Raw genomic sequence first — 13,251 nt, 5'->3', positions numbered from 1 at the left:
ATCTGTGACTCTTTACCTGAGGATTTTTGTTTTTGTTTTTGTTTTTGTTTTTGTTTTTGTTTTTGTGGTTTTTTTGTTTGTTTGTTTTGTTTTTGGCTTCCTGAGTACCCAAAGGCAAAGGAGGCCAGAAGCTGGGAAGTTAGCTGTCTTCCCTCTCTCTTACAAGCATCTCTCAACCAGTGACTGAGGGAGTTGACTAAAAATCAAAGCAAACTCACTTACATGGCAGGGGTGGGGGGTAACTCTGAGGTACCTTCCACACAGTTTCCCAGAATTCCTCAGGGAACTGAACTCAATTGCCCACAGAGGTAATCTACATGATAATGCACCTTTAATAGCTTCCTTCTCTTTCTCATTCTGCATCTCTGCTGCCCCTGCTTCTGGGAATCACCTCCCAAATGAAATAATTCTAACTTAAATTCTTATCTTCAGCTTTACTTCTAGGGTAGAATGATGAGATATACCACAGATAGCTTACTTGTGGCAGGAATATATAAAGGATGTGCTTTGCTGGATATAACCTCTCTATCCTGATGTTTTCCTCCTTCTTTGCTTTCATGATATCTAAACATATTTTTGAACCACTGCAGAAAAATTATAAAGACATTTTTAAAACTAGAAGTAAATGTTAGTGTAATTTCATCTTATTATAAAAGCACCATGTATTTATTGTTGAAACAGCATCATCATTCTAAAATAGCAACAGTTAATATCTTGCTGTGTATCCTTTGGACCATTTTCTTTACATGAATTAACATTCTTTTTTTTTCTCACTTGAGAATATATACTGAATAAATTGTCAAGTTAAAAAATATTTATGTTTGACAACATTGAAAAATTGTAGCCTGTTTCACTGTATGGATTTACCATTACCATCCCTTTAATCAAGCTTTGATTTTTGGTTATTTTGAGTTTTTTGGTTTTCAAAAAAGGCTGTGTAACTTGTAGCTAAATCATCAAGATATTTCCCCAAATGTGAAACTACAACATCAGAGGGCACATAAATTCAAAAGATTTGTGATATCTTAACCTAAGCGGCCCCTAGGAAGGTTCATCCTCTTACCAGTAATGATAAAATTGTTTATTTCCTGACAACTCTATCAATTCTATTTTCTTTTTAAAGTCTTTGCCAATATTTATTTCTTTGATTAATAATAAGGATGAACTTTTAATATTCCCATTGGTAATTCTTTTCCTTTTTTTATGAATTGCCTTCTTTCTTTTTATTTTTAAGTTTATTTATTTATATTGAGAGGGAGAGAGAGAGAGAGAGAGAGAGAGAGAGAGAGAATCCTAAACAGTATCCACCCAGAGCCGGATGAGAGGCTCAAACTCACGAGCCATGAGATGATGACCTGAGCCAAAATGGAGTTGGACGCTTAACCCAGGCGCCCCTGAATTGCCTTATTCCTATACATAAGGACAGTTATAGGAAGATGCTGCTGTAGTACTAGCTGAAGGTCATGCTGTATTGCTCTTTGTTACTCAGTTATTCTTCTTGCAGAACAGACCTGTCTAATAGAGTCCTCTGACATCTTCTGGCTTCAGGTATCGAATTCACATTTAAGTTTTACCTTGACCCCTGTACCAGTGACCCCTCACATGAAGGTTTTTTGTTTTTTGGTTTTTTTGTTTGTTTGTTTGTTTTGTTTTGTTTTTAGTAAGCTCTATATCCAACACGGGGCTTGAACCCATAACTCCAAGATCATGAGTCATAAGCTCACTGACTGAGCCATCCAGGCACCCCTCACATGAGTCTTTCTAAAAACCTAGTGGATCCCTCCACTGGATGTCCTATCAATATTATCAGCATGTTGAGTCCTGACTTCCAATCAGTTACTATTCCCAACTTCCTCAGTGACACCCAAATTCTCTCGGCCTCCAAAATTTGAAATAGAGGAACTTCTTTTTAATCTCTTTTCTTTTTTGTACCCCAATCCAAATATGATTTTGCAGTTTCTTTGTTCACAATATCTCATTTTCTCCTTACAGCAGGATTCTCGCACAATCATGACACCGAGGTTTTTCTTTCCAGGAAGCAACTTTATTTGTGCTGGCACGAGCTCAGTTGGGTCTGTACCCAAAAAAAACCTGAGCCCTGAACACCACAGGGGCTTTTTATGCGTTTTCTACTTCTTTGTCCCCCATATATGGATAATGTATAGACATACAGTCTGATTGGATAGTCTCATGTTACAAGGGCTTGAGGGATGTCACATAGGCATGGCACATAACATAAGGAAGGTTGCCTTCCCCTATCTTGAGGTCTTTTCTTACCATATTCCTTAGGGAGGAGACCCTACCACACTCCTAACACTTTATCTCTACATTCGTGACTCAAATTTAAACCTATCACATTCTGGGGGCACCTGGGTGGCTCAGTCGGTTAAGCGCCTGACTTTCGCTCAGGTCATTATTTCATGGTTCATGAATTCGAGCCCCATGTTGGGCTCCGTGCTGACAGCTCAGAGCCTGGAGCCTGCTTCAGATTCTGTGACTCCCTCTCTCTCTGCCCCTCCCCTGATCACACTCACTCTTTCTCTCTCTCAAAAATAAATAAACATTAAAAAATTTTTTTCTGGGGCACCTGGGTGGCTCAGTTGGTTAAGCGGCCAACTTCGGCTCAGGTCATGATCTCGCGGTCCGTGAGTTCGAGCCCCCCGTCGGGCTCTGTGCTGACAGCTCAGAGCCTGGAGCCTGTTTCAGATTCTGTGTCTCCCTCTCTCTGACCCTCCCCCTTCATGCTCTGTCTCTCTCTGTCTCAAAAATAAATAAATGTTAAAAAAATTTTTTTTTTCTTTAAATCTAACACATTCTATCAGAATGACTTATCTCAATTCAGAGCTAATTATATGTTTAATACAAAATTTTTAAATGTTCTAAAATAATTACATTTATTTGGCACTTAATGGTATATGTGCATGTACCACTTAAATAAAGGTAGAAAGAAAAAAAATAAAGGTAGAAAGGGTAATTAAATAAACTGTGTACTTACCCTGGTGGGGTGCTTTCCAAACACATCCCTCTCTCTCTTCCACAGATAAACACTATCCCGAAAGTAGTATTTATCATTCCCACATATTTATTTGTAGTTTTATCATATTTGCATTTATTTTTCATGTTTTTGAACTTTAAATTAATGGTAACATATGTATCTTTCTGCAACTTACTTTCTTTGCTCACTATTGTATTTGAGATATTTGTCCTTGTTAATGTATTTGGTTATGGTTTATTCATTTTTTATTGTTGTATGGTATTGCATTGAATGCATATACCATACTTTTCTCATCTTTTCTGTTGATGGGTAATTGAGTCATTCCTAGTTTTTTATGATTACAGACAACACTGCTATGAACATTTGTGACATGTATAAGTTTACATAGAAAATTAAGAGTTTCTCGGGGCGCCTGGGTGGCTCGTCGGTTAAGCATCCGACTTCAGCTCAGGTCAGATCTCACACTCCGTGAGTTCAAGCCCCGCATCAGCCTCTGTGCTGACAGCTCAGAGCCTGGAGCCTGCTTCAGATTCTGTGTCTCCCTCTCTCTGCCCCTCCCCCATTCGTGCTCTGTCTCTGTCTCAAAAATAAACATTAAAAATAATAATAATAAAAAAAGAGCAAATTTTAAAAAAAAATTAAGAGTTTCTCAAGAAGTAGAATTACTGATTTCATAGTGTTGGTGACTTTCATGTCACTAAATAGTGCCAAATTGTCTTCCAAGATGGTTATATCACTTACAGTTTTGAGAAAACTTTCTGAGGATTTCAGTTGTTCCACATTCTGGCCAACACCTAGTTTTCCCAGACTTTTTCATTTTTGTCAATCTGGTAGATAAAAATAGTATCTCCTAGGGGCCCTAGCTGACTCAGTTGGTGGAGCATGTGACTCTTGACCTTGAGGTTGTGAGTTCAAATTCCACATTGGGTGTGGAGCCTACTTAAAAAAATAGTATTTCCTGGTTCTAATTTGCATTTATCTAGTTATAAATGAGTTTTAATATTACATATTCAGATTTCCTTTTCTGCAAAATTTTTGTTTAATTTTTCCTCCATTTTAAATTTGATTTTCATTCTTTTCAGATTTTTTTAAATTAAAAAAAATTCAAGATAGGTTTTTAGGAGTAATTTTTTATAGTCTAAATAGTAATTCTCTGTTTATTATATGAATACTAAATATCTTCTCTGGCTTATGGCTTGTCTTCTTGCCTTTTTTTTTTTTTTTTTTTGAGAGAGAATGAGTGTGTACAAGTAGGGGAGGGGCGGGGGAAGAGGGAGAGATAGAATCTTAAGCAGGCTCTGCTGTGAGTGCAAAACTCAATACAGGGCTGGATCTCATGATGGTGAGATCATGACCTCAGCTGAAATCAAGAGTTGGATGCTTAATGGACTGAGCTACCCAGGTGCCCTCTTCTTACTTTCTAATAGTAACATTTGATAATCAGAAATTCTTAATTAGAATGATAATAAAATGTATCAAGCTTTATCTAATGGGTTGAGCTTTTCATAACTTAAAAAAACTTTCCTATTCATGAAACATAAAGTTGTTTTTTTTTTCTAAAGCTTTTGAGGTTTACATTTTATATGTAAATCCTTAGTCTGCCTGGAAGTGATTTTTACAAATGAAATTTTTTAGCATCATAGCCAGCCTATAGAAGATACTCAATATTTTCCATCTCTTTTTTCATTGTTTGATTTATTATTTTATCATTTTTTTAAAACTTTTAAAAAAAATTTTATTCATTTTTGAGAGAGAGAGAGAGAGAGAAAGACAGTGCGATCCGGGGAGGGGAAGAGAGGGAGGGAGACACAGAATCTGAAGTAGGCTCTGAGCTGTCAGCACAGAGCTGGATGAGGGGCTTGAACTCATGAGTTGTGAGAACATGACCTGAGCCAAAGTCAGATGCTTAACCCACTGAGCCACCCAGGTGTCCCTAAAGGTTTTTTAAATTTTATTTTTGAGAAGGGGCACCTGGGTGGCTCTGTGGGTTAAGCATCTGATTTTGGCTCAGGTCATGATCTCATGGTTCATGAGTTCCAGCCCTACATTGAGCTCTGTGCTGACAGCCTGCTTCAGATTCTGTGTCTCCCTCTCTTTTTCCCCTCCCCCACTTGGGCCCTGTCTGTCTGTCTTTCTCTCTTTCTCTCTCAAAAATAAACATTAAAAAAATTTATTTTTTGAGAAAAGAGCATGAGCAGGGAAGGGACAGCAAGAGAGGAAGACAGAGAATCTGAAGCGGGCTCTGCACTGACAGCAGCAAGCCTGATGTGGGACTTGAACTAATGAACTGTGAGACCATGACCTCAGCCAAAGTGCACACTCAACCAACTGAGCCACCCAGGTATCCCTTGATTTACTATTTTAAATAAATATTTTTAAGTGTTTATTTCAAACTAAATGTATCTTTTAGAAGCATTCCACAATGCATTCTTTGTCATTGTTTAGACATTGCTTAAACTATCAAAAACACAGGCCAACTAACAATTTGCTATAATCAACGTTCAATTATTGGATGGATCAGTACATTTAGAGTAGGATGAATTTTGGGTCCATATTGTAGGTATAAAGATATTTTTAAGGATTTGACCTGCTAAACTAAGAAAATAGAAAAATATTCTTCTATTTACAATAGCCAAATGGTGGAAGCAGCCCAAGTGTCCATCAATAGGTGAATGGATAAAGAAGAAGTTTTATACACACACACACACACACGCACACACACACACTCACACTGGAATATTACTCAGCGAGAAAAAGAATGAAATCTTGCCATTTGCAACAAGGATGGGTCTACAGGGTATAATGCTAAGTGAAATAAGTCAGTCCAAGAAACACAAATATCTTATAATTTCACTGACATGTGGAATTTAAGAAACAAAACAAACTAACAAAGAAGAAAGAGACACACCAAAAACAAGACTTTTGAATACAGAGAACAAACTGCTGGTTACCAGAGGGGAGGTAGAGGAGAGATGGGTGAAATAGGTGAAGGGAATTAAGAGGACACTTACTGTGATGAGCATTGAGTAATGTATAGAATTGTTGAATCCCTATATTGTAATATAAGTAATATAATTATACTGGGCTTAAAAAATTACACAAACAAACAAACAAACAAATAAATAGATATAAAGGTATAGAGTCCAATCCCTGCTTTATAAAAATAAACACATTTGTATATGCATAGGAATGTTAGTTATGTGGCACACTGAACAGTGGTCATCTCTAGTGATGAGATTGTGAAGCATAGAGCATATTGTCGTTAAAAAGTACTGTTCCTCCAGGAAAAAAATTTTGTGTGTCATCCTTTGAGACAACTGGACAAGCTACACCTTTGTTGGGGGTGGGGGGCAGGGGAGCATGGTTGTTATCATTTAATCATCATCTGTTATGATCTTTAACTATAACAAATCAAGTGTTAAAAATGTTCTGTACTTCATATTGAATATTTAAATACAACCTTAATTGAATATGGAGATTTATGATATAATACAGTCTTTCTCTTCAAGTTGTTCAAACCCTACCAGCTCCTAATGTAGGAGCCAGGGAAAAGCCAGACCCATTCAATGATTCGGCACCAGAATTAGATTAAAATTTGTCTTTTGGATATGTGGAGTGGGAGGAAGTGAGACTCCCTAATAGTTGTAAAGCCCTTGGAGCGCCCTCTGCTGGAGCATGTTGGTAAAGGAGCAGTAGTGAAGGAAGCACTCTACTTTCAAGGTGGAAGGAATGGAAACAAAAGGAAACAACTCTCTAAAAGTTAAATTTGATAGCTTTGATACAAGTTAAAGAGAAAGTTTAAAAAAAAAACCAACAGTAGTCTCTCTCCTAGGGATTTTGGTAAAATTTGCCATGTTTCCTTCTATTTTAGGAATATTTGCCTTATACTAGGAAAAAAACGCCATGAACTTGATTTGTTAATAGATAGATACCTTATGGGAGGCAGCCTCAGAGAAGCACGTGGCATCATTTTAGCAGGCTGATGATAGAGAATTTATTCCAAATAAATTTAAATAAAAATTAATATTTACATAAAAGCTTAGACTTTTATTCATTGTGTAACTTTTGGGAAGTCATTTAATTTCTCCATACTATGTCTCTCTAATTTTAAACTGAAGATGACAAAATCAATCCCAACCACTTTGATAATGAGAGAATAAATGAGAAGACAACAGATGTGAAATGAACTTCCAAAGTGTCACATATTCTCATGGCTAAAATCCCAGAACTGGCTGGTAGCCATGTTCCCAGATGAATATAATGTTGAGTCTCAGGCACGGTACCAGGCCCTGGTGACACAGTGATGAATAAAGCATGCTCCTCACCCTCCCAGAACTCACAGTGTACCAGTCTACTAGGGAAGACACCATAACACAAATAATAACAATAAAACATGGAAAATCCTATAAAACAAAAATATATTGGAAAATTATGGGAACACATAATTTTTCCAGAAGATCAGAAAAGTCTTCAAAGAAAAGTTGTATTTGCACTGGGACTTGAGGGATGAGGTACTTGCCAGTACATTTTTCTTTCTTAAAATTGTTTATTTAGCTGTTCCCAGTAGAAACTCTCTTCCAAGAAATTTTTTTTAAAGTATAATTAGAAGAACAGAGAGTTAGGCTAGTTCTAGTTTCTTTCATCAGAAGGCTTAACAAACAACATAGAGATTCAACCATTGGTTAAATAAATAAACAATTAGTTTGAGATAGATATATCAGCGTGGACATAAGGAAAATATTGGCTGATTGACAGGGAGAAATTAATGGAGTGTTAGTTTCTAAGTTTTACAGTTATTATTTATAGCCTATTTCTGAAAATAATATTAGGCTTGATAGCTTTTAGTTGGTATATTGAAGATAATAATACAAATTTAACATTGATAATGAGTTCTGCTCTTGCTCTTCTTGCAGAAAAACAAATCTGTGTCCTGTTAATACCTTTAGGTCTTCGGATGCTAGGCATTACAACTGATATTCCATGCATTTAGTCCTGAATGACTTATCAACAAGCATATTCTTAGAGCAGGATGAAAAAGTGTATAGCTGCAATTGCCTATATCAGAAAAAAAAAAACAATAAAGAGTTTAAATCAAGTAAACTGAAAGCAAATAGAAGTTAGGAAATAATAAATGAGTGGAATTATATAAAAATTTTTTTAATGTTCATTTATTTTTGAAAGGGAGAAAGAGAAAGACAGTGTGCAAGCAGGGAAGAGGCAGAGAGAGAGGGAGACAGAATCCAAAGCAGGCGCCAAGCTGTCTGTATGGAGCCAGATGAAGGGCTCAAACTCACAAACCGCAAAATCAGGACCTGAACTGAAATCAGAGGCTTAACCAACTGAGCCATCCAGAGGCCCCAATGAGTGGAATTATATAAACTGGAGAATGTAAAAACAAAAGAGAAAATTAAGGAAACCTAAAGGGTTTTTTTTGAAAAATAGTAGCAAAAGGGTAGATTTAGCAAGACTGATGAAGAAGAAAAGAAGGAAGACTGAAATTACTAAAATCACAAGTGGAAATAGGGTAATTACTACTAACTTAAAGAAACAAAAAGGATTACAATGGAATACTGTAAACAATTAAATGTCAACTGAAGGTCTAGATAACCTACATGAGTGAACAGATTCTTATAGCTGTCCCAATTTCCCAGCTCATTCTGTGAAGTTAGCATTATTCCATTACCAACAAAGACATCACAAGAAAACTATAGATCAATATTCTTTATGAACACAGATGCAAAAATCTGCAACAAAGTACTGGTGAACTGAATCTAGCATCACATTTAAAAGATCGTACACCACAACTGAGTCGGATTTATCTCAGGAATGCAAGTACAGTTCAACCTATGAAAACCAATCAATTTAATATATCATATTAAAGACTGAAAGGGGGAAAAACCTACATGATCATTTCAATAGATGCAGAAAAAAACACTTGAGAGAACCCAGCAACATTTTATAATAAAAAACACACAACAAACTGGAAATAGAAGAGAACCTCCTCATCCTGACAAAGAATATCTGTGAAAAACTCACAGCTAAACATCATACTTAACTGTGAAAGACTAAAAACTTTCCCCTAAGATCATGAACAAGACAAGGATGCTCCCTCCTGCCATTTCTATTCAACACTGTACTGGAGGTTTACCAGGGTAATTAACCAAGAAAAAGAAATAAAATGCACTCAAATTGGAAAGCTAGAAGTAAAAGTCACTTTATCCATGGATAACAGAATTTTATATATAGAATATCCAAAGGAATCCACACACACACAAAACTATTAGAGCTAATACATGAGTTCAGTAAGTTTGCAGGGTATAAGATCAATACACAAAAATTAGCTGTATTTCTATACACTAGCAATGAATAATCTGAAAATGAAATTAAGAAAACAATTCCATTTATAATAACATCAAAAGAAATATAAGACTTGTACACTGAAAACCATAAAACATTGTTGAATAAAACAAAAGGAGACCTAAATAAATAGAAAGTCATCTCATGGTCATAGGTTGGAAGATTTAATATCATTAATATGTCAATACTTCCCAAATTAATCCAGAAATTCAACATAATCCGAACTGTTCTTTTTTTTTTTTTGCAGAAATTAACAAGCTGATCCTAAAATTCACATGGAAATACAAAGCACACAGAGTAGCCAAAACAATCTTAAAAAGAAGAACAAAGTTGAAGGATTTATACTTCCCAATTTCAAACTTACTATAAAGGTGTGGTAATCAAGACAGTGTAGTACTGCTAGATGGATAGACATACTAGCCAGGATGCGAAAGAATGAGTTTGGATCCCTCTCTTACACCATATACAAAAATTAACTCAAAATGGATCAAAGACCTAAATGTAAAAGCTAAACTATAAAACTCTTAGAAGAAAACCGAGGCATAAACCTTTGTGGCTTTGGATTGGGCGATGGTTTCTAAATATGGTATCAAAAGCACAAGTAATAAAATATTAAAATTAAAAATTCTTTTTTTTTTTTTTAATTTTTTTTTTCAACGTTTATTTATTTTTGGGACAGAGAGAGACAGAGCATGAACGGGGGAGGGGCAGAGAGAGAGGGAGACACAGAATCGGAAACAGGCTCCAGGCTCTGAGCCATCAGCCCAGAGCCTGACGCGGGGCTCGAACTCACGGACGGCGAGATCGTGACCTGGCTGAAGTCGGACGCTTAACCGACTGCGCCACCCAGGCGCCCCTAAAATTAAAAATTCTTAAGTGGGCTTCCTCAACAATAAGAACTTTTGTGCTTCAAAGGACACTATCAAGAAAGTGAAGTGACAACTCATAGAATGGGAGAAATATATGCAAAGTATATACTTGATTAGATACTTGTAACCAGAATGTATAAAGAATATTTACATCTCAATTTTAAAATGGGCAAAGGACTTGAGTAAGCATTTCTCTAAAGAAGATACACAAATGGCCAATAAGCACATGAAAAGATGTTTAACATGATTAGTCATTAGTAGAATTGCAAATCAAGACCAAAGTGAGATACCACTTCACACCCATTAGGATGACTATGCTAAAAAAGGCAAACAATAATGAGTGCTGATGAGGAAGAGGAGAAATTGGAATCCTCATATACTGTTGGTGGGAATATAGAATGATGTGCTCACCTTGGAAAACATTTTGGCAGTTCCTCAAAAAAGTTAAAAGTAGACTTATTACATGACACAGCTATTTCATTCCTAAGTATCTACCAAAGAGAACCGAAAACTTATGTCCATACAAAAACTTGTGTATGAATATCCATAACAGCATTATTCATAATAGCCCCGAAGTGGAAACAATGTAAATGTCCATCCACTGATGAAAGGATAAACAAAATGTGGTATGTCCATACAATGGAGTATTATTCAACCACAAAAAGAAATGAAGTACTGGTGATACATGCTACAACATGGATGACCCTTGAAAATACTATAGTAAGTGAAAGAAGTCAGACCTTAGGGCACCTGGGTAGCTCAGTCAGTTGAGCCTCCATCTCTTGAATTCAGCTTGGGTCATGATCCCCAGGTCATGGGAACCCCGACATCAGGCTCCGCACTGAGTGTGGAGGCTACTTATTATTGTCTCTCTCTCTCTTCCTCTGCCCCTCTCCCCCACTGGCACACTCTTTCTCTCTCTCAAAAAATTTTAAAAATTAAAAAAAAATCTTTAAAATTTTAAAAAAAGCAGAAATCAGACACAAAAGGCCATGTAGTCTATGATTCCATTTATGTATAATATCCATAACAGGCAAACCCATAGTATCCAAAAGTAGATGAGCAGTTGCCAGAGAGTGGGGAGTGACTGGTAATGTACAAATCTATTTTTGCAATGATGAAAATGCTCTGGAATTATAGTGGTGACGGCTGTACAATTTTATGAATATACCAAAATCCATTGAACTATGTACTTAAAAAATTAAACACAAAAAAAGAAAGAAAGAAAGAATCATAACCTCAACAACATTTTAAATCTTTGGAGGTAGCTAATAATAATAATATAGCACTAAATATTATAGCACTATTTTTAGTATTCAAAATCCATTATAGATATTAACCCATTTGTCCTCAGTACAAGCCTATGACACATTCCTATTACCATCTCCACTTTTTAGAGGAGAAAACCTGAACTCAGAGAGATTAAGTATCTCGGGAAGGTTACACAATTAAGAGGCAGAGCTGGGATTCAAACCCAAGCAGTCTGACATGGAAGTACGTTCAACCAGGACACTCCTTTGGGTTGTCACTGTGACTATGCAACAGAGTTCCAAAGGAACTGGTAAACAGGAAGTAACTTATAAAAAACAATTCATAGTGACAAAAATTATTGTGCCTTCTAGAGAATATTGGGAAATTTAATCCTTAAAATTTTTTTAATGTTTATTTATTATTTTTAGAGAGAGAGAGAGAGAGAGAGAGAGTCAGAGTATGAGTGGGGAAGGGGCAGAGAGAGGGAGACACAGAATCTGAAGCAGGCTCCAGGCCCCAAGGTGCCAGTACAGAGCCTGAAGCGGGGCTCTAACCGTTGGATCATGACCTGAGCTGAAGTCGGAAGCTTAACAGTCTAAGCCACCCAGGGGCCCCTAATCTTTTTTTTTTAAGGTTTATTTATTTTTGAGAGAGAAAGAGCATGCGAGTGGGGGAGGGACTGAGAGAGTGGGGAACAGAGGATCCCAAGCAGGCACCATGCTGACAGCAGTCAGCCCCGTGCAGGGCTTGAACTCACCAACTACAGATCATGACCTGAGCCAAAGTCAGATGCCCAACTGACTGAGCCAACCAGGTGCCCTGAGGAAATTTAATCTTTTAAAAGAGAAGAATAAAATAATTTATTATTAATTAGCCCGGTTTAGGAAAGGTCCGTTCCTGGCACTTACATTTCAATATTATTGGCAGCATGCAAACCCAAAAGCTTTCATATTAATTCTTTCTGAAAGGTGTGTTTTTTTAAATCTTTGAGAATTAGAAATATTCACTTTATTTTGAAGTAGAAGCTGGAAAAACCCGAATGGGGCATTTAGCTCTGATAATTAACAAGGGCCGAGTTTCTTTTAATGCTGCCAACTCCAGCAGGCTCAGTGAGGCTTGTGCTACAAGCTGCTGCTAACAGTGGGGTTTAGTTCATACTGGCAAGTCTCGCCAAGGTCCACTTTGTCTCTGCACAGAGGGGAGCACTTCAGAGCAAGTGAGGGCTTATTCTCTGCCATGCCAAGATTAATCTGCTGTATGTTCATTCATGTTAATTATCAAGAATCCCCAAAAGAAAGTTGTCCCCTGTCCCAAATAGAACTGTTTGGAAGGAAATGTCTACATCCAGTGTAGTCACTGATAATCTTGAAAACAGGAAAATCTTCATGTGAAGTCATAGCTGAGGGACACAAGATTAAGGGCAGTATCTAATGCTGGAGATGGCAATGACTCTGCCTGTTTCTACTCCTGCCCACTACATAATCCATTGTCCACATGAGAATGAGGCTAGAAAAAATTGAGATCACATTTTATTTTCCTAATGACCTTCCATTGCACTTAAAACCTGAAGTTCTCACAATGGCCTATAAAACCCTTTAGATGCTTGCATATCTGAGCCTGTCTCCTACTTTCGGTTTTTTCAATAACAGACTACCAAGAAAGAAAGTGTTCAAGGGAGAACTCTAAGTTTCAAGAAACTTAAGAGACCTAGAAGTCACATGCAATGTGTGAATTCTAGTTGGATTCTGAATTGAACTAAACAACCATAAAAAAATTATG

Source organism: Prionailurus viverrinus, chromosome B1 (genome assembly GCF_022837055.1).
Source record: "Prionailurus viverrinus isolate Anna chromosome B1, UM_Priviv_1.0, whole genome shotgun sequence".
Lineage (NCBI taxonomy): Eukaryota > Metazoa > Chordata > Mammalia > Carnivora > Felidae > Prionailurus > Prionailurus viverrinus.
Note: the sequence above shows the minus strand (reverse complement) of the source record.